The 17,892-nt window shown below is 38.0% G+C and overlaps 1 long non-coding RNA gene and 1 pseudogene across 1 annotated transcript in view; one reads left to right on the top strand and one right to left on the bottom strand.

The window, feature by feature from the left end:
- On the top strand, positions 1-5,858 carry LOC140531862 (actin, cytoplasmic 2-like; annotated as a pseudogene).
- Positions 5,859-14,339: 8,481 nt separating this feature from the next.
- LOC140533127 (uncharacterized) overlaps positions 14,340-17,892 on the bottom strand; it is a 62,783-nt gene continuing 59,230 nt past the window's right edge. The window contains exons 2-3 of the long non-coding RNA XR_011976808.1: positions 15,741-15,951; positions 14,340-14,523 (exon numbers count right to left, since the gene is read on the bottom strand). This is a non-coding gene — a long non-coding RNA (uncharacterized lncRNA). The remainder of the gene's footprint in view (positions 14,524-15,740; positions 15,952-17,892) is intronic.

The following is a 17,892-nucleotide window of genomic DNA, read 5'->3' as shown; positions in this document are numbered from 1 at the left end:
ATGCCTACAACCAAACAAAGTAAGTCAAAAGATTCCTCTGAGATCAAATGAAATAATGTTTATAAAGTACTAAGCCCAGTGCTTGGCATATTGGAAGTGTTGAATAAATGAGTGTTCCCTTCTCCCCTTTCCTAAGGGACAGCTGCTGACATGGCAGATGATGTGGCTCTGAGGAGATTACTATTATCATAGTTATGATATCATATCATGTGACATAGCGTGGTGGAGAGGTCATAACTTTCTCAAAGTTGTGCAAGTAATAAGAAACAGCAAGAATTTGAACCCAGGTCTTTGGACTCCAAATCAAATGTTCTTTTCACTCTACTGCAGTTTCCAGACAAAAGTTTAAGGGGATATGCTTGGGTCCTGAATGAAAAAAGACTCATGGTCTCCAAAAATTGAGGAAGTTGAGAGCAAAACTGTCCAGATTGGACACGGATAGAAACAAAGTTGTTTAGCTGTTTTTCGGTCATGTCTGACTCCTCGTGACTCCAGTTGGGGTTTTCTTGACAAACATACTGGAGTGGTTTACTATTTCGTTTTCCAACTCATTTTACAGGTAAGAAAACTGAGGCAAACAGTGTTAAGCGCCTTACCCAGGATCACACAGCTAGTAAGTGTCTGAGGCCAAATTTAAACCCACAAAGGTGAGTCTTCCTGATTCTAGGTCTAGGGCTTTATCCACCACTCTACCAAGCTGGACAAGGAAATGGCAACCACTCCAGTATCTTTGCCAAAAAAAAACCCAAATGGGGTTTCAAAGAGTTGAACATGACTGAAATGACTGGACAACAACAACCAAGAGTACTGTAAACTAGGGAGAAAAACGCTCCAGTGTTAGAGCAAGAGGAGGGACCTGTTGTTTGAAAGAGAGTGACAAGAAGGAAGACTTGAAAAAGACTGTTTAAGCCCCTAACGTTTATTCAAACTCTATACTTGTGACTGTGTATTGGATAGCATTTAAATAATGCTTTAAAGTTTACAAAGTGTTTTACCAATATGATTTGACTTGATCCTCACTACAGCTCTGGGAGGAAGGTGTTATTATCATCTCCATTTTACAGATGAAGAAACTGAGACACAGAAGTTAAGTAACTTGCACTCAGCAAATTACATTCCTTTACTCTATAGAACAAATTAGCTTTTTATTGGTTTGTTTTGTTTATATGTGGACATATTTTGAGAATGTTATAAAACTGTGGGCATATTGACATAAGGAACTCACCAGATATCTTTTTTAATGAAAGGAAAGCCATGAACTTGGGGGAACAATCTTTGGAATTAAAAACACATCATTTTATATTCCACTAAGCAACAGCAACAGGAAGATGCCCAAAGTAAGGAGTCCAAGGAATTTAAGCATTAGGAGTTGTGCTGGGTCAGGATATCCTGCTAAGAGCCACACAACTGGGGAGTAGAATAATTCTGACCCATGAGAGATCAAGGATGCTAGTGATCATGGAAGTACAAGAGACAGACTCCACAGTTTCCTTAGACTATGCATAGTTTTTCTCCTGACCTCTGTGGGCTTAATTATTCTTCGTAATCCTTCTGAAATAGAAATAAGATAGTAAATACAACTTTACTTAGCTCTTCCTCCTAAAATAAACATTCTTTATTCCCCTCACGTATTCTTACCTACTTATCCCTCACCTCTATCCCTGGGTACCAGGATCTTTGCTTCATAGATTGGTCATAGACCAACACTGGTACCTTAGAATAGGGTTCCATCTCTCACCCCTAATATACCATCCATTATAAAACAACAACAAACTTAGAACTTTGTTAACTCACATGAAGTGTAAATTTTTACATTGAAGAACCTACAGCAATGATCCCTACCTCCCTTTCTACTTGCCATTCCCTTGATACTCTAACCTCATTTCATATTTTCCACCATGTTTCTCTTCAGCCATTTATTAAGCACTTACTGTAGCCAGGCACTATTCTAAATGCATGTCATGCTAATATAAATCAATAAACATTTATTAAGCACCCACCATATGTCAGACACTATGCTAAGTTCTGAGGATACAAAAATAGGTCAAAGACAGCCCCTACCCTCAAGGAGGATTACATATATTATGAACCCCAGAATGACATTCAGTCTGCCTCCATGCATTTGCTCATGACATTCCTCCCAAAGCTTTAGCTCTCCATTGCCTATCCTATCCCTCATCTTCAAAATCTGCCCCAAAACTTACTTTCTAACATTGTGTTTGTGATCATCCCCTCATTGCCTACAGACTCAATTTACACAACAGTTGATCTCTTTTACAGGAACTGTGGGAAAATATTGCAAAAAAACCCCCCGGGAAAACATCAATTATAGGAAAATCAATTGTAGGAAAAACATTAGTTAGGGTTTTTAATTCCTTAATAATAGTGATTTTAAAATCTTATTTTGATTATTGTATAAAATCACCATTATAGACTCTTTTTATTTCAGGAAACAAGAGAAGAAGAGGAAAACTATCACAGCTTCCTTATCAACTTAGCTAAAGTATCACTTAGCACTAACTTCTAAAGGGTTTAAACAAACATCATCACTATTAGTAAGCAGCTTTATAGTATTGCTATAGGGGAGCTATATAACTCCAAGTATACACACATATTTAACATTCAAGAACAGATTAGCTTGGAACCTTTAGCAATGTCTCTGTTTTGCAACCTAAATACCAGCATATAGATCAAAGCATATAAATGGTTTTCTAAAGAAAAAATGTCAACTATCCATGTGCTCATGAAAGAATATTCCAAATCACTAAAAATAAGAGAAATGAATATTCAAACAACTATGAGATATTTCAGCTTTAAATTAGCAAACATGAGTTTTTAAAAGGATGAGAATCGTCAATGCAAAAAGAGTTGTAGGCAGATTTGCATACTGACTTAACCATTGTGTAAAACAATTTTTAATACTTGATAATTATTTGAAGTCAACTTTTCATTCCTTTTGATTCAATGATCTCACTATTTGGCATATACACCAAAGAAGTCAATAATAGAGAGATTCCATATTTACCAAAATTTTCAGAACAGTATTTTTGTAATAGCAAAAAAAAGTAGAAATAAAGTAGATATTCATCAGTTAAGGAATGGCTAAACAATCTGTACTACATGAATATGATGGAATATTTCACTATAGGAAATGACAACTTGGAGAATTCAGAGCAAATGAGATGGCATGGGAACTTATGCAGAGTGAAGAAGGGAGAATGATACTTGCAATGACTACAAAAACATCCTTGCAAAGAATACTCAGATAACATAATTCAGTTAACTTCAATGACCAATATTGATTTCAGAAGATTCATATTGGAATGGATTTTCTTCTTGGTAGGGAGGTGGTAGACTATGGTAACAGGATGGTGCATGCTTTTGTCAGTTGTAAACATATTATCAGATGCTTTTTGAGGAAGCTAGGGGACAAGGTGAATAGAGTTCTGAGTCTAGAGTTAGAAGACCTGAGTTCAAATACGGCCTCAGACGCTTACTACAATTATCCCTTCCACATGGTGACTTTCTCCAATGAAGTTTCAACCTGTCTCCTATCACAAGGAGTGTGGCTCTGCACATTCACCTCCTCCTCCAGGGCACTTTTAATTTTCAAATTTATTTCATGCTTTTAAATTTCTTTTTCATTTGGTATTTTTCCTTAACATTGACCTACATATAACCTATGACCAAATACTCAACCTAAATTTTACAATAAGGTACTATAAACACCTCATAAAAGAAAAAGAAAAATTCAGACTTCTTCTCTGGCATGAAGGGAGGGCCAAAAAATTTTACACGGATTTTCCAGATTGTGGGGCACCATACCTTAACACTGTGATGTGGAAGGGATAACTTCTTGTGTGACTCTGGGCAATTTATTTAACCTTTGTCTGCCTTCAGTCATAAAATGGGGATGATAACAGCACCTACCTCTTAGGGCTGTTGTGAAAATCAAATGAGATAATAATTATAAAGCACTTAGCATAGCACCTGCCATATAGCAGGTGCTTAATAAATACATGTTCCTTTATTCCTTTTGTTTAACTATATGCTTCTCTGGTCCTTTACTCAATATAGGAATAAAAATTGCTCCTAAGCCCAGATTAGATAAAATTAAGCAAAGAAAACCAAGGAGTTAGCAAAATAAAAAGAGGGAAAAGTGAAAAGCCTGAAGTCATTGAAAAATCTTTACTTAACAAAAACTATAGAAATTTGTTGGAAAATAATTCTGTTGTAAAAACAAGATCCACCAATAAGACATTTTTAAACTATTTGGAAGGACCCCTCAAGTGAGTTCCAGTGGGCCACTGGAATCATCTCTGGTCTGCTGTTGTGGCGGATCACATGTGCTATTCAAATATAACCCTCTCACTGAGCCAATCAATAAAATTTCAGTAAGAAGATCTCCTAATATATTTTGCTTTTGTTATAATGACCCTGTCTCTCCCCACTCCTTTACTAGATTACTTCCCATTCACTCAGTGGTAGCCAGCAGCACTTGTAGGCTGCTTTGGACATACCCCTGGATTTGCCCCGATCCTTCCCCAGGCTCTAAATTCTCAGACTGGGATGCTGTACAGCCTCAGATTAAACAAAAATAGAAGAAATTGCTGCTCTTGTCATTGACAATGACTCTGGCATAAGCAAAGCTGGCTTTGCTGGGGGTGATGCTCCTCGGGCTGTATTCTGCTCCATTGTTGGACACCCAAGACACCAGGGTGTCATGGTGGTAATGGGGCAGAAGGACAGTTATGTTGGTAATGAGGCTGAGAGCAAGAGAGGTATCCTGACTCTGAAATACTCCATTGAACATGGCATTGTTATCAACTGGGATGATATGGAGTGAGCTTCATGTAGCTCCTGAGGAATACCCTGTTCTTCTTATAGAAACTCCCTTAAACCCTAAGGCCAAGAGAGAGAAGATAACACAGATCATATTTGAGACCTTCAACACCCTAGTCATGTATGTTGCTGTTCAGGCTGTGTTGTCTCTGTATGCCTCTGGTCATACCACTGGTATTGTTATGGACTCTGGTGATGGTGTCATCCACACTGTGCCCATCTACGAGGGTTATGCCCTTCCCCATGCCATCCTTCATCTGGATTTGACTGGCCATGACCTGCCAGACTACCTCATGAAGATACTGACAGAAAGAGGATACAGCTTCACTACCACAGCTGAAAGGGAAATTGTTCATGACATCAAAGAGAAGCTGTACTACGTTGCCCTGGATTTTGAGCAGGAGATGGCCACTGCTGCTTCCTCCTCTTCAATGAAGAAGAGCTATGAGCTTCCTGATGGCCAGGTGATCACCATTGGCAATGAGAGGTTCAGGTGTCCAGAGGCCCTCTTTCAGCCATCTTTCCTGGGTATGCAGTCCTGTGGCATTCATGAGACCACTTTCAATTCTATCATGAAGTGTGATGTTGATAACCAAAAGGATCTATATGCTAACACAGTATTGTCTGGTGGTACTACCATGTACCCTGGTACTGATGACAGAATACAGAAAGAAATCACAGCCCTGGCACCTAGCACAATGAAAATTAAGATCATTGCTCCCCTTGATTCTATTCTGGCATCTCTGTCCACCTTCCAGCAGATGTGGATCAGCAAGCAGGAATATGATGAATCTGGCCCATCCATTGTCCATCACAAATGCTTCTAAATGGCCTGCTAGCAGATGCATTTTTACTTTGTGAATACTAAGTAAAAATACACCTCATGTTAGCCTCATGAAACTGGAATGAGCCTTCTTTGAAAAGAAACTTGTCCTTGGGGAAGTTTGCATCTGATATTAGAAAAATATCAGCACTTTTTAGATTGTTGAACTGTTACTGATTTGACCTCGTATTCAAGTTAAGTTGTTCCATTGGTATACATTTTAGCATACCTTGTACATATCTTTGATCTAAACCCTAATACAGGTCACTTCATTTTGACAGGTAAGTCTAAGAGTTAAGTTCAATAGAGAATTGACCTGATAATATGGCAATATAGTAGCTGGCTGGTTGACACTTGTCAGCTGTACAGTTCAGTTTTATAAAGCATCAGATCTGTACATGGTATCTAAAGGTCAGATTTCCAGCATCTAAAACAGTTGATTTGCAGAATTTCTCTCCTAAGGCTGACAAGAGTTTATTAAATGTGTGTTGCATCTTGCCACCATTCTAGCAGGAATACATATTGAATCCAAGGCTTAGGAACCAGTTTTTTTTTCTTAACCCACTGCTTTCCCCCAATGTCATGGGGCTAAGTTACTCAACCTTGAGTTGCAAAAACGTTTGCATTTACAACCTGTAAATTTGTGCATCTAGTTAATTTATGTAAGATTTTTGTACGTTGCCCTAATGTTCTCACATTGCAGTAGAATACCAAATTTGTAAGACATCCTAAGAGCTGAGAATTGTAATGCCCAACACGTCATTGTGTAAGGAAAAATAAAAGTGCTGCAAGTAAACTGAAAAAAAAAATAGATTACTTTCCATTACAGTTGCACTAATGGACCCTACTCTATTTCATCTCCATGTGGGAACTGTGTATCCTTCTCTGGACTTGGAGCTTAGACCTCTAGTACTAGACAGAGTCGCCTTATCTGCCGAATGCTTCTGAGAAATGAAAGAAAAACAGTCATGTTGGGAACAGCATTTGCCTTGCACCACTGTCATTGTATTTACTTGCTTTTCTTGCAGTGGTCCTGCTGGAGTCCATGCTGCAGAAGCTTCTGCCCTCCAAAGTGAAGCCTCTCCCTCCTCCATTTCCATTTCAATTCTTTCTTCCTTTCTACTGTCCTTTCTCCCTTCTCCTTGGAGAAACCTCTAAGTGTGTTGCATGCTGGGCAACAACTCCAGTGTTTTGTGCTGGACTGGTACTTTAAAGGGTCAAGCACACGGTGTGGCAGTCTTTCTACCTAAAGTTTAAAAAAGACTATTAGTCAAATGATAATTGGCATCAGAAACTGAAGTGCATTAATTTCTCCTCCACCGCAACCCCTAATCTTTATAGAAATAAATAAATGGCAAAAACAATGCGAGTATCTCAGATTATTTTCAAAAAAAGGGAGACGTACTTGGATAAGAATTTTGAAAAGTACTTTTTTAGTTTTGTGGCATAAATTTGACTAGCAGACCAACTATACCAAAACAGAGTAATTTTTTAAGCTGATTTTTCAATAACAATCATAAACAACTTCATCTTGCCACAATATTTGACAGAAAGTATAAAAAGCATTTCAGGAGCTGAACAGAAGTTTGAAGGCTTCAAGCTTAAATATAGAGCTCAAATTGAAAAAAATGGAGACTAAAATACCTTTTTCTTATATAGGCTAGACAGATTGAGCATGAAACTGTCAAGAAGAAAGCTATAAATGAATATTTTATTTTATTTTTTTTATTTAACTTTTAACATTCATTTTAACAAAATTTTGGGTTCCAAATTTTCTCCCCTTTTGTCCCCTCCCCCCCCAAAACATTGAGCATTCTGATTGCCCCTATCACCAATCTGCTCTCTCTTCTATCATCCCTCTCTGCCCTTGTCTCCATCTTCTCTTTTGTCCTGTAGGGCCAGATAACTTTCTATATCCCTTTACCTGTATTTCTTATTTCCTAGTAGCAAGAACATTACTCGACAGTTGTTCCTAACACTTTGAGTTCCAACATCTTTACCTCCCTCCCTCCCCACCGCCTCCCTTTGGAAGGCAGGCAATTCAATATAGGCCAAATCTGTGTAGTTTTGCAAATGACTTCCATAATAGTAGTGTTGTATAAGACTAACTATATTTCCCTCCATCCTATCCTGTCCCCCATTACTTCTATTCTCTCTTTTGATCCTGTCCCTCCCCTTGAGTGTCGACCTCAAATTGCTCTGTCCTCCCCATGCCCTCCCTTCCATCATCCCCCCCACCCTGCTTATCCCCTTATCCCCCACTTTCCTGTATTGTAAGATAGGTTTTCATACCAAAATGAGTGTGCATTTTATTCCTTCCTTTAGTGGAATGTGATGAGAGTAAACTTCATGTTTTTCTCTCACCTCCCCTCTTTTTCCCTCCACTAATAAGTCTTTTGCTTGCCTCTTTTATGAGAGATAATTTGCCCCATTCCATTTCTCCCTTTCTCCTCCCAATATATTTCTCTCTCACTGCTTGATTTCATTTTTTTAAGATATGATCCCACCCTCTTCAATTTACTCTGTGCACTCTGTCTCTATGTGTGTGTGCGTGTGCATGTGTGTGTGTGTAATCCCACCCACTACCCAGATACTGAAAAGTTTCAAGAGTTACAAATATTGTCTTTCCATGTAGGAATGTAAACAGTTCAACTTTAGTAAGTCCCTTATGACTTCTCTTTGCTGTTTACCTTTTCCTGCTTCTCTTCATTCTTGTGTTTGAAAGTCAAATTTTCTTTTCAGCTCTGGTCTTTTCATCAAGAATGCTTGAAAGTTCTCTATTTCATTGAAAGACCAATTTTTCCCCTGAAGTATTATACTCAGTTTTGCTGGGTAGGTGATTCTTGGTTTTAGTCCTACTTCCTTTGACTTCTGGAATATCCTATTCCACGCCCTTCAATTCCTTAATGTAGAAGCTGTTAGATCTTGTGTTATCCTGATTGTATTTCCACAATACTTGAATTGTTTCTTTCTAGCTGCTTGAAATATTTTCTCCTTGACCAGGGAGCTCTGGAATTTGGCCACAATGTTCCTAGGAGTGTCTCTTTTTGGATCCCTTTCAGGAGATGATCAGTGGATTCTTTCAATATTTATTTTGCCCCCTGGTTCTAGAATCTCAGGGCAGTTTTCCTTGATAATTTCATGAAAGATGATGTCTAAGCTCTTTTTTTGATCAAGGCTTTCAGGAAGTCCCATAATTTTTAAATTGTCTCTCCTGGATCTATTTTCCAGGTCAGTTGTTTTTCCAATGAGATATTTCACATTATCTTCCATTTTTTCATTCTTTTGGTTTTGTTTTGTGATTTCTTGGTTTCTTATAAAGTCATTAGCCTCCATCTGTTCCATTCTAATTTTGAAAGAACTATTTTCTTCAGTGAGCTTTTGAACCTCCTTTTCCATTTGGCTAATTCTGCTTTTGAAAGCATTCTTCTCCTCATTGGCTTTTTGAACCTCTTTTGCCAATTGAGTTAGCCTATTTTTCAGGGTGTTATTTTCTTCAGCATTTTTTTGGGTCTCCTTTAGCAGGGTGCTGACCTGCTGTTCATGCTTTGACTGCATGTCTCTCATTTCTCTTCCCAGCTTTTCCTCCACCTTTCTAACTTGATTTTCAAAATCCTTTTTGAGCTCTTCCATGGCCTGAGCCCATTGAGTGGGCTGGGATACAGAAGCCTTGACTTCTGTGTCTTTCCCTGATGGTAAGCATTGTTCTTCCTCATAAGAAAGGAAGGGAGGAAATGCCTGTTCACCAAGAAAGTAACCTTCTATAGTCTTATTTCTTTTCCCTTTTCTGGGCATTTTCCCAGCCAGTGACTTGACTTCTGAATATTCTCTCCACACCCACCTCACCTCCTGATCTTCCCAGCCAGTGCTTGGGGTCTGAGATTCAAATGCTGCTCCCCAGCCTCAGGGCTTTGGGTGGGGGCAGGGCTGCTAGTCAGTGTGAGATTAAGTCCAGGTGCTCAGGTTGGGGCAGGGCTGCCTCACAGGCTCAGTTCCCTCAGGGGGTTTATGAAGAGACCTTCAAGAATGGATCTGGGCTCCTGCCTGCTTGGGGAGCCCTGGTCTGCTCCCCCCTCCGCTGTTGCCTCCTGAGGGGGCCTGAGTTATGGGGGCACCCCACTCCCCTCTCGACCCTCCAAAAAGACCCTCTCACCAACCCCCGTCACCTGTGGGTGGAGGGACCCGCGCGGCTGGAGATTCCATCCCCGAAGCCTGCTCGGATCCACTCCTCTCGGCGCCACTGGCCGAGGCAGGGCTGGGCTGGGCTCGACTCCGGGTCTGCAGAGCAATGGACCTTTTGTGAGATGTTTGCAGGCTCTCTGGAACAGAAATCTCCTCCGCTCCACCATTCTGTGGCCTCTGCTGCTCCAGAATTCGCCGGGAGTTCTTTTTTTACAGATGTTCTATGGGCTGTGGGTTCGGAGCTATGTGTATGTGCATCTTTCTACTCCCTGAACGAATATTTTAAAAAGCTATATTGCCAACCTGAAATCAAAAGCTTGTTAGAAAATATATATTCAAAACAACTAATACCTATATTATGAACATAATAGGATATATGGCAGAAGGTATTACAGAAGGACCCATGAAAGGATTACTCCTAGGGATAGGCATCAAATACCATCCAAGCAGAAGTGACTTAGGAGCCCTATTTAAGATTGTGGAAAGATTCCATAAGACTACATTAATATCTGGGTGGTATATGTGGTAGAAAATATGAATGACATCACTCAATCAGAAACAGATAAAAAAGAAACTTTTAGCATAATCCAGAAAATAAAAGTATATAAGAAGTCCTAGATTCCCTTAATTAGTAATTAAAAGCAAAAGTTAAAAGGCTAAAATCTAAGGAGTCAAAGCAGTCTGAAGAACAAAATATTTCAAACACTACAAAAAACTTTAGTATAAAAGTTTACAAAGCAAAGAAATAAGGAAAGAAGGATATAAGAAATTTCTGTACATCTATACAATTGAAGCCCAGCACAATGAAAATGCAAGTTAGACCAAAGAAGAGACAGAAAGCTTACACTTCATTCACATAATGAATGATAGGATAGGCGAGTCAAAGGAGGTGAATCAAACTTTACCTGTTTGCACAACTGAAAAGCAATGAAACCAGAATAGGATTTAGAATAATTGAATTAAATGCTTCACAGTAGCATATGAATTAAAAGCAAATCAATTTGCTACCTTCCCCTCAGAAATAAGTCTGATCTCAACTTTCTAAACAGTAGGTACATATAGCGCATACCAAAAGATGAAAACACCAGTGACCTCTGCAAATATAGTCTAATGATGATTTTATATACTCAACATAAAGCATTCGCAGAGTATTTTACTTTAAAATTCTATGCACATTTTTTAAATAGTGTCTGAGGAGTAAAAATGGTATGCCAAAAAGTCTCAGGGGTACAGACAGAAATTTATTATTGAATCAGTAACATTTCAACAAACTGTCCTAGAACAAACTAACCATCACAGTGGCTTTATTGATCATTTCTAAAACCTTTTACTTAGTTCTGCACGCATTAGCTTTCTTAAGTTCTTCTCCACTCCCACCTCTCTCTGTCTTTCTCTTTTCCCTTTATCTCTGTCTCTGTTCTCTCCTTCATTCCCTTCCTCCATCTCTCTCTGTTTCTTTCTCTCTCTCTTCTCTCTCTTTCCGTATTGTAATATGGTATAATGAATAATATATGATATACTTGTTATACTATGATATATATTATATGTACATATGTTAACATATTATAAGCATATATAATAGCCCCAAGTATCATGAGAATCTTTTTATGTCTATACTGAAAACTGTTCTTTAAAATATACTACTGACAATGACATCAAGAACAATTAATATAAAACAAGGCATGTTTAGAGAGACAGTTTGATCCCCATGGTCTTTCTTAGTTTTGAATATGTGATTAGGCTCTTAAAGAGAACTAAGTATGTCTCCCAAAGTAAGGAAGGAATTGAACCAGAATATCTTAATTGCTTGACATATATAAATGAAATCAAACAATATGACTCCACTTAAATCATGCTAATTAACTGTTATCTCAGAAGTTCTTCAAATGATATAAAATATAATTTAAATTCAAGAAATACAAAATTCTTAATGTATGCCAAGCACAGACAGAGGTTGAAGTCTTCAAGCATGAATCCAGACTTCAAATTAGAAAAAAAAAATGGAGGCAATATTTAAAATATCTTTTTCTTAACACAGGCTAGGCTCGTTAAATATAAAACAATCGAAGAAATTTATGAGAGAGACTTTATTGCTATCCTGAAATCAAAATCTCAATGGAAAACACATGTTTAAAACAACAAATATTTCTGCAATCCCAGTCTTCATGTACACTTTTGGAAGTATACAACAAAGTATAAAAGACTTGGAAAGTATTCTAACAAAAATCCACACAATTTTAACGAAAAACCTCAAGGGAGCAATAGAAAATTTAACTCTTCCTGATCAAAAAGGAGAAAGAGAATTTATAGATATTCTCAGCATGCATTATAGTCAAAAACCTGTACACACTTTTGAAATAAGCTACTGAAATACTGCTACTCCAAGCAGTAGCAAAGGCTAACAACAGGTAAACACCATTAGATATAACAAATGAAGTTAGCACATCTAGAAGAGCTTTCTGAATTGGGAAAGATTCAAGAGAAGAATCAAGAGTGGAATCAAAAGCTCCTCTGTGGTGATGTCCTCATGAACTTAGTGAATGGCTGTTGACAAATAAATATTGAACAAATGACCAAGTCACATGGATTTGTTTCTGGAAATGCGGCTTCATGATTAAATGCCATGGAAAGAGTATCCTTAGGGGAATCCATACTTGATTGAGGGTGATGATGTAAGGAAACAAATAGAAGCTGTGCAAGTCATCACTGCAGCCTATAAAAATTGAGTACATACCAAATACCTAGCATAACATAACGTAGCAGCTAGAATTATATATCAGAAGCTAGCTATTTTTCATGTACATACAGGTGAGAAATTCCCCTACAGGCATCAAAATATCCTTGAGAACTCAACCACTAAACTCTACTCAAGCTAGACCATTTTCATGGATTGAACTGTGGTTCACAATTTCCTAAATATCAAATTTTTCCATAAAAACCTAGAAATAGTATTTTGATAGATACTGACCTATCAAGGGCTCATAACCTCTCAGATGACAAAAATGAAAATTTTTCAACATTTGGAGTTCTAGTACAAGAAATCAAAATCATGTAGGAATGAGAGAGAGAGAGAGAGAGAGAAAATGAGAAAGAGGGAGAGAGAATGAAAAAGAGAGAATGAGAGAGTGAGAGAGAATGAGAGAGAGAGAATAAGTATAAGTTTGAGAGCACTTATTTTGTAATGCTACAGAAGAAATATCTTTTCTCCAAATAGACCATGCTTTTGTTTTACTATACTGTAATAATATCTGTATTGATAATGTCTCAGTATTACAGAATATATACTTGCTTTACTGTAGCCTTTTTATGAAGTTTATCAGAACTATCTAACCATTATGGTTGTTATTTTCATGCCTGCCTCTAGAGATCTACCTATCTGAACATCTATATCTATATATGTGGTCCAGACCTAGGACTTCATTAAGATGGGGAGCTCCCAAGGTGGAAACTCCCTCCACCAATACAGATCAGTAACTTTCCAAATATTATCTTATTTTATCCTCACAACAACCCTAGAAGGTAGGTCCCTTTATTATCACTTCATAGATGAGGAAACTGAGACCGACAGAAATTAAGTGACTTGACCAGGTCACACAGTTAATAAGTGTCTGAGGCCAGATTTAAGCAGATGAGTCTTCCTGACTCCAGGTCCAGCATTCCATGCACTGTGCCACCTAGCTGACTCACTAGTCTTAGAGAGTTACCAGGGGCACTGAGACATTATGTGACATGGTCACCCACCTAATAAATGTCAGAGGAAGAACTTGAACCCACTTCAGATCTGACTCGAAGGTCAGTCTTCTGTCCATTGTACCACACTGCCTGTCATAATTTTATTTTTTATTTTTATATCTACATATATATGTACACAAGCATATATATGTAGATATTTTCATATACACATATATACATATTTAGAGACTTGAATCAATCGGTTTTATCAATATTTAGCACCTGCTATGGGCCAAGCAGTGTGCTAGATTCTGGAGATACATGGCAAAAAAAAAAAAAATGAGCCATCCTTGCCCTTAAAAAGCTTACATTCCAGCAGATTTAAACATAAATTCATTTGTTTCTTCAAATCATAAACCTAAGTAAGTGCTAATGAACCAAAACACCAAACAAGATAAACAAACAAAATACCAAATCAGCTTTTTCAAAACCCTTTGTTTCAGGAATAATGAAGTAGACAGTCTGCTCACATTACTGGTTCCCAGGATCCCTCTCACACACAACCAGAACAAGAGGGACAAAATACAGGAAAATTCAGAGGAGAATTTTCCTCACCTTCTCTTTATGAGTCTTTGTCTGTGTTTTGCTGTTGGCAGAATATTAAGGATTGAAACTTTGACAGCATTTCCTTCCCTGGACCCTTGAGTCTAAGGGAATGATCCTTCTCTTAATAAAACTGTGACTATCTCTATCCTGTCAAGGCTACCCAGCCAAGAAGACACAAGGTTAATTTTTTTATCTAGATATCTCATACCTTTATTCTCTTCCAAAACCAACAGTCTTGAGGTTGAGACCTGTCACAGATTGTTTACTGGAAAGAATCTGTATCCTCCCCTAGCCGGATGTCACTTCTATGGGCAAGGCAGCCAAAGGCACCATCCTCAAATATGACAGGACAATGAATTAAATAGACAGGTGCATGCAAGTCACGGAATCCACTTGAACTGAGGACATGAAGAAACAGATGTATTAAAACATACAAAGAAGGAAGGAATAAGCATTTATTAAGCACCAACTATATGCCAGATACCATGTTGAGTGCTTTATTTCATTTGATAAAATGAAACAATGAGGAACACAGACATATAGATAATGACAGACACTGGCACATGGGAACAGTGCAACTACACAGACATATTCCCAGCTATGATCATGGGTATACTCTTAGTGTATTAGATTATGCCTAAATCAATCAGCAATCAATAGGTCTTTATTTTAAGGGCCTATGTGTCAGACATTCTGCCAGGTTTTAGGGGTACAAACAAAATTTCTCTGCCCTCAACATGGTACCTGAATTTAACAGGGTAAATAATATATATGCATATCAATAAATGCAAAATATATAAAATGCAAATGCAGAAAAGTATACAAACATATTCTCACCTTTTCTCTCCTTGCTTCCCTAATCTTATAGCACCTTGCTAAACACACATACATATATGTGTATATATAGATTTATATCTATATGTGGTATGCAGATATATTTCCCAGATTCACTTCACCCTCTGTAGGTAGTATAGTAGAATAAGCACTGGATTTGAAGTCAAAGACACCTGGATTCAAATTCCAGTCCTGATACTTACTACCTATGCTACTTGCTACCTATGCAAATCACTTAACCTCTCTGGGCCTCAGTTGCCTAATATAGAAAATGAAAGGCTTAGACTCAATGGCCTATAAATCCCTTTCCAGCTCTAAATTTAAGATCCAATTACTTCCTTAATTCATTCACACTCATACGGAAAGATTGAATAGATAGGAGGAAGGACTCAGGAATACGAATGGATATCAACCACCACTGTCCCTAGACTTGGCTCTTTGTTCATTGGACCAGGTTTGGAGGCTCATGTCCAGTGTTCCATGTCACCTTTATCTTTCCTATCTATCACTCCTGGGTCAAGACACTGAGTCTGTCCCTTCCTTCTTCTCTTTGCTTCTATGAAGTTTCTCTTAGGCACATGTCCAGAACCTGTCATGTCCAGGGGTCCCTGAGTACTTTTACCCACAAATAAGGTGTTCGAATCTCCTCTGGGATCCTAGCTGTCTCTGTATTTACTCTTTGAATAGTGGAGATTACCCTCATTCTCCACTGATGCAGTTAGAAATAATCTTTGGATACGCCTGTAGAGTTGAGGTATGAAATTCTGTGACAAAAAGTTACCTCTTTCCTCCAGCAGTGATTGTTGAGATCACAGGTGAATGAAAATAAGTCATTGACTCTTTTTTGCTTTTGGCTCCCCTCCTTGTGTTGCCTTGGTTTTCCAAAGTTCATTATATCGATTCCCTCAGCCTCATAATAAATGGTAGGACATATTCTCGATCTCCAAGTTTTAGTTCCTTTCCTGCAATATCTCTTCTAAGTTGCCTAGGAGCTAAGAAAATGAAACAATAATGAGAGAAACTCTCCTGGATTTGATACTGACGTTTGGCATGGCAATGCCAAGAACTAAAATCAGGTCCGAATCAAAATGACTCCACTGTGAGAGTTTTGATGCCAAAGGTTTAGGGCACTAATAATAGCTAAGAACAACAACAATAATAGCTAGCATTTATATAGCTCCTACTGTATGCCAGACACTGTATCCAGTGCTTTACATATATTATCTCATTTGATCCTTACAACAACCCTGGAAGGTAGGTGCTATTATTATCCCCATTAACAGATGAGGAAGATGAGGCAGATAGTAAGTTACTTGTCCAAGGCACTTAGTGTCTGAGGCTGAATTTGAACTCAGACCTACTGAATCCAGGCCCAGTGCCATCTAGCTGCATTGTAATAGACCAAGCCAATTGCTGTCCTTGGGCTGAGATGGATAGACATCTAGGACTGAGAGATTTTGTTTTGTTTTGTTTTGTTTTCTGTATTATCTTCAAGTTCACAATTCTACCTTCTCCTCACAAAGGCTACTATCTACATGCTCCTCTGGTACCTTCCCTGCTGCTGCCTATAAACAAGTCTTTAAAAACCCTGATTAGAACCAATCCCCAATTAATATGATCCTCTATATCTCTTTTTCTCAAACTCATTTTAAAAAAAGTCTCTACTTGATGCTTTCATTTATTCTCTTCTGTTTCTCCTTAACACCCTGCAATCTGCCTTCAGACCTTATCACTCAACTCTTCATCTCTATTTATTGGAATCTAAATGTCCTTCAAGACTCAGATGAAGACCCAACTTTCACATGAAGCTTCTTCTGACATCCCCAGCTACTGGTGACCTCCTTCCTAGGACCACTTTGTATGTACTTTTAAATGCTGCCTGAGGTTGAAATGATGAAGAACTGAATTCTATAAGCAAAGGTTAGGTACTCTCCTCTTTTCCATGGAGAATTTGGGACAAGAGAAGCTGGAAAGAAAAGGAAGCATAGGATCAGAAATATAGAACTGAATGAGATCTTAGGGGTTCACTGAGTAACAGAGGGGGAGGAAAACATTCAGAACTTTAGGTGATATAAAATCAAAGGGTATCAATAAAATAAGATACAATGTTTTGGGGGGCTAGGGTTAAATGACTTCCACATGGTCACACAGCTAGTAAGTATCCACCTAGCTGCCCCTAGACACATTTTTTACAAGTGTTCATGAGAGAGTCAGAGTCAGAGGGAGGAAGAGGCAGATCAGTGATGGATGAAAAAGAAACTTGAGGCTTGAGGGATGGGAAATATTTGCATAAGTCAAATGGAGATGAGAGGAAATGTCATTCAAGGTCAACACAAGCAAGGACATGGAGCTAGAAATGAGCATGTCGTGCTTATATGGCAATGAGTAGACTAGAGTGAGCATAGAAGAGGTTTCATGATATAGCAGAGTGGGAAATATTGTTACATAAGTAAGATGAGGCCTTGCAAACCTAGCAAAGGAAATAATTTTACAGTAGAAATAGGGATTCTTGAGAAATGGAATAATATTAAAAGTCACAGCTAAAGACACTAATCAAACAATAGTATGCAGTATAGTTTAGAAGGAGAGAGAATGGAGTCTGGGAAACAATCTAGGAAACTACTCTAATATTAAAATGGACCATTCTAAAGCTACAGATTAGACCAATGAAAGTGAGAATGGAAAGAAAGAGGTGGATGATAGAAATCTCTTGAAGGAAAAATTAACAGAATTTGACTTCCTGAATATGGAAGATTGAGAAGTGAGTCAAAAACGTCTCTAAAATTCAGAGCCTGCTGGAGGGAGGGAAAGAATTTGGAACTGTATTTTTTTAAATGAATAAAAAAATTAATAAGAAAATAAAATTATAATTCTGAGCTATTGAAAAATCCTACAGCCACTAATTCAGACAGGTAAATTAGAAAGGGAGCTGG

The sequence above is a fragment of the Notamacropus eugenii genome, chromosome 3 (genome assembly GCF_028372415.1).
Source record: "Notamacropus eugenii isolate mMacEug1 chromosome 3, mMacEug1.pri_v2, whole genome shotgun sequence".
Taxonomy (NCBI): domain Eukaryota; kingdom Metazoa; phylum Chordata; class Mammalia; order Diprotodontia; family Macropodidae; genus Notamacropus; species Notamacropus eugenii.
Note: the sequence above shows the minus strand (reverse complement) of the source record. Positions and strands in the feature narration are given on the sequence as shown.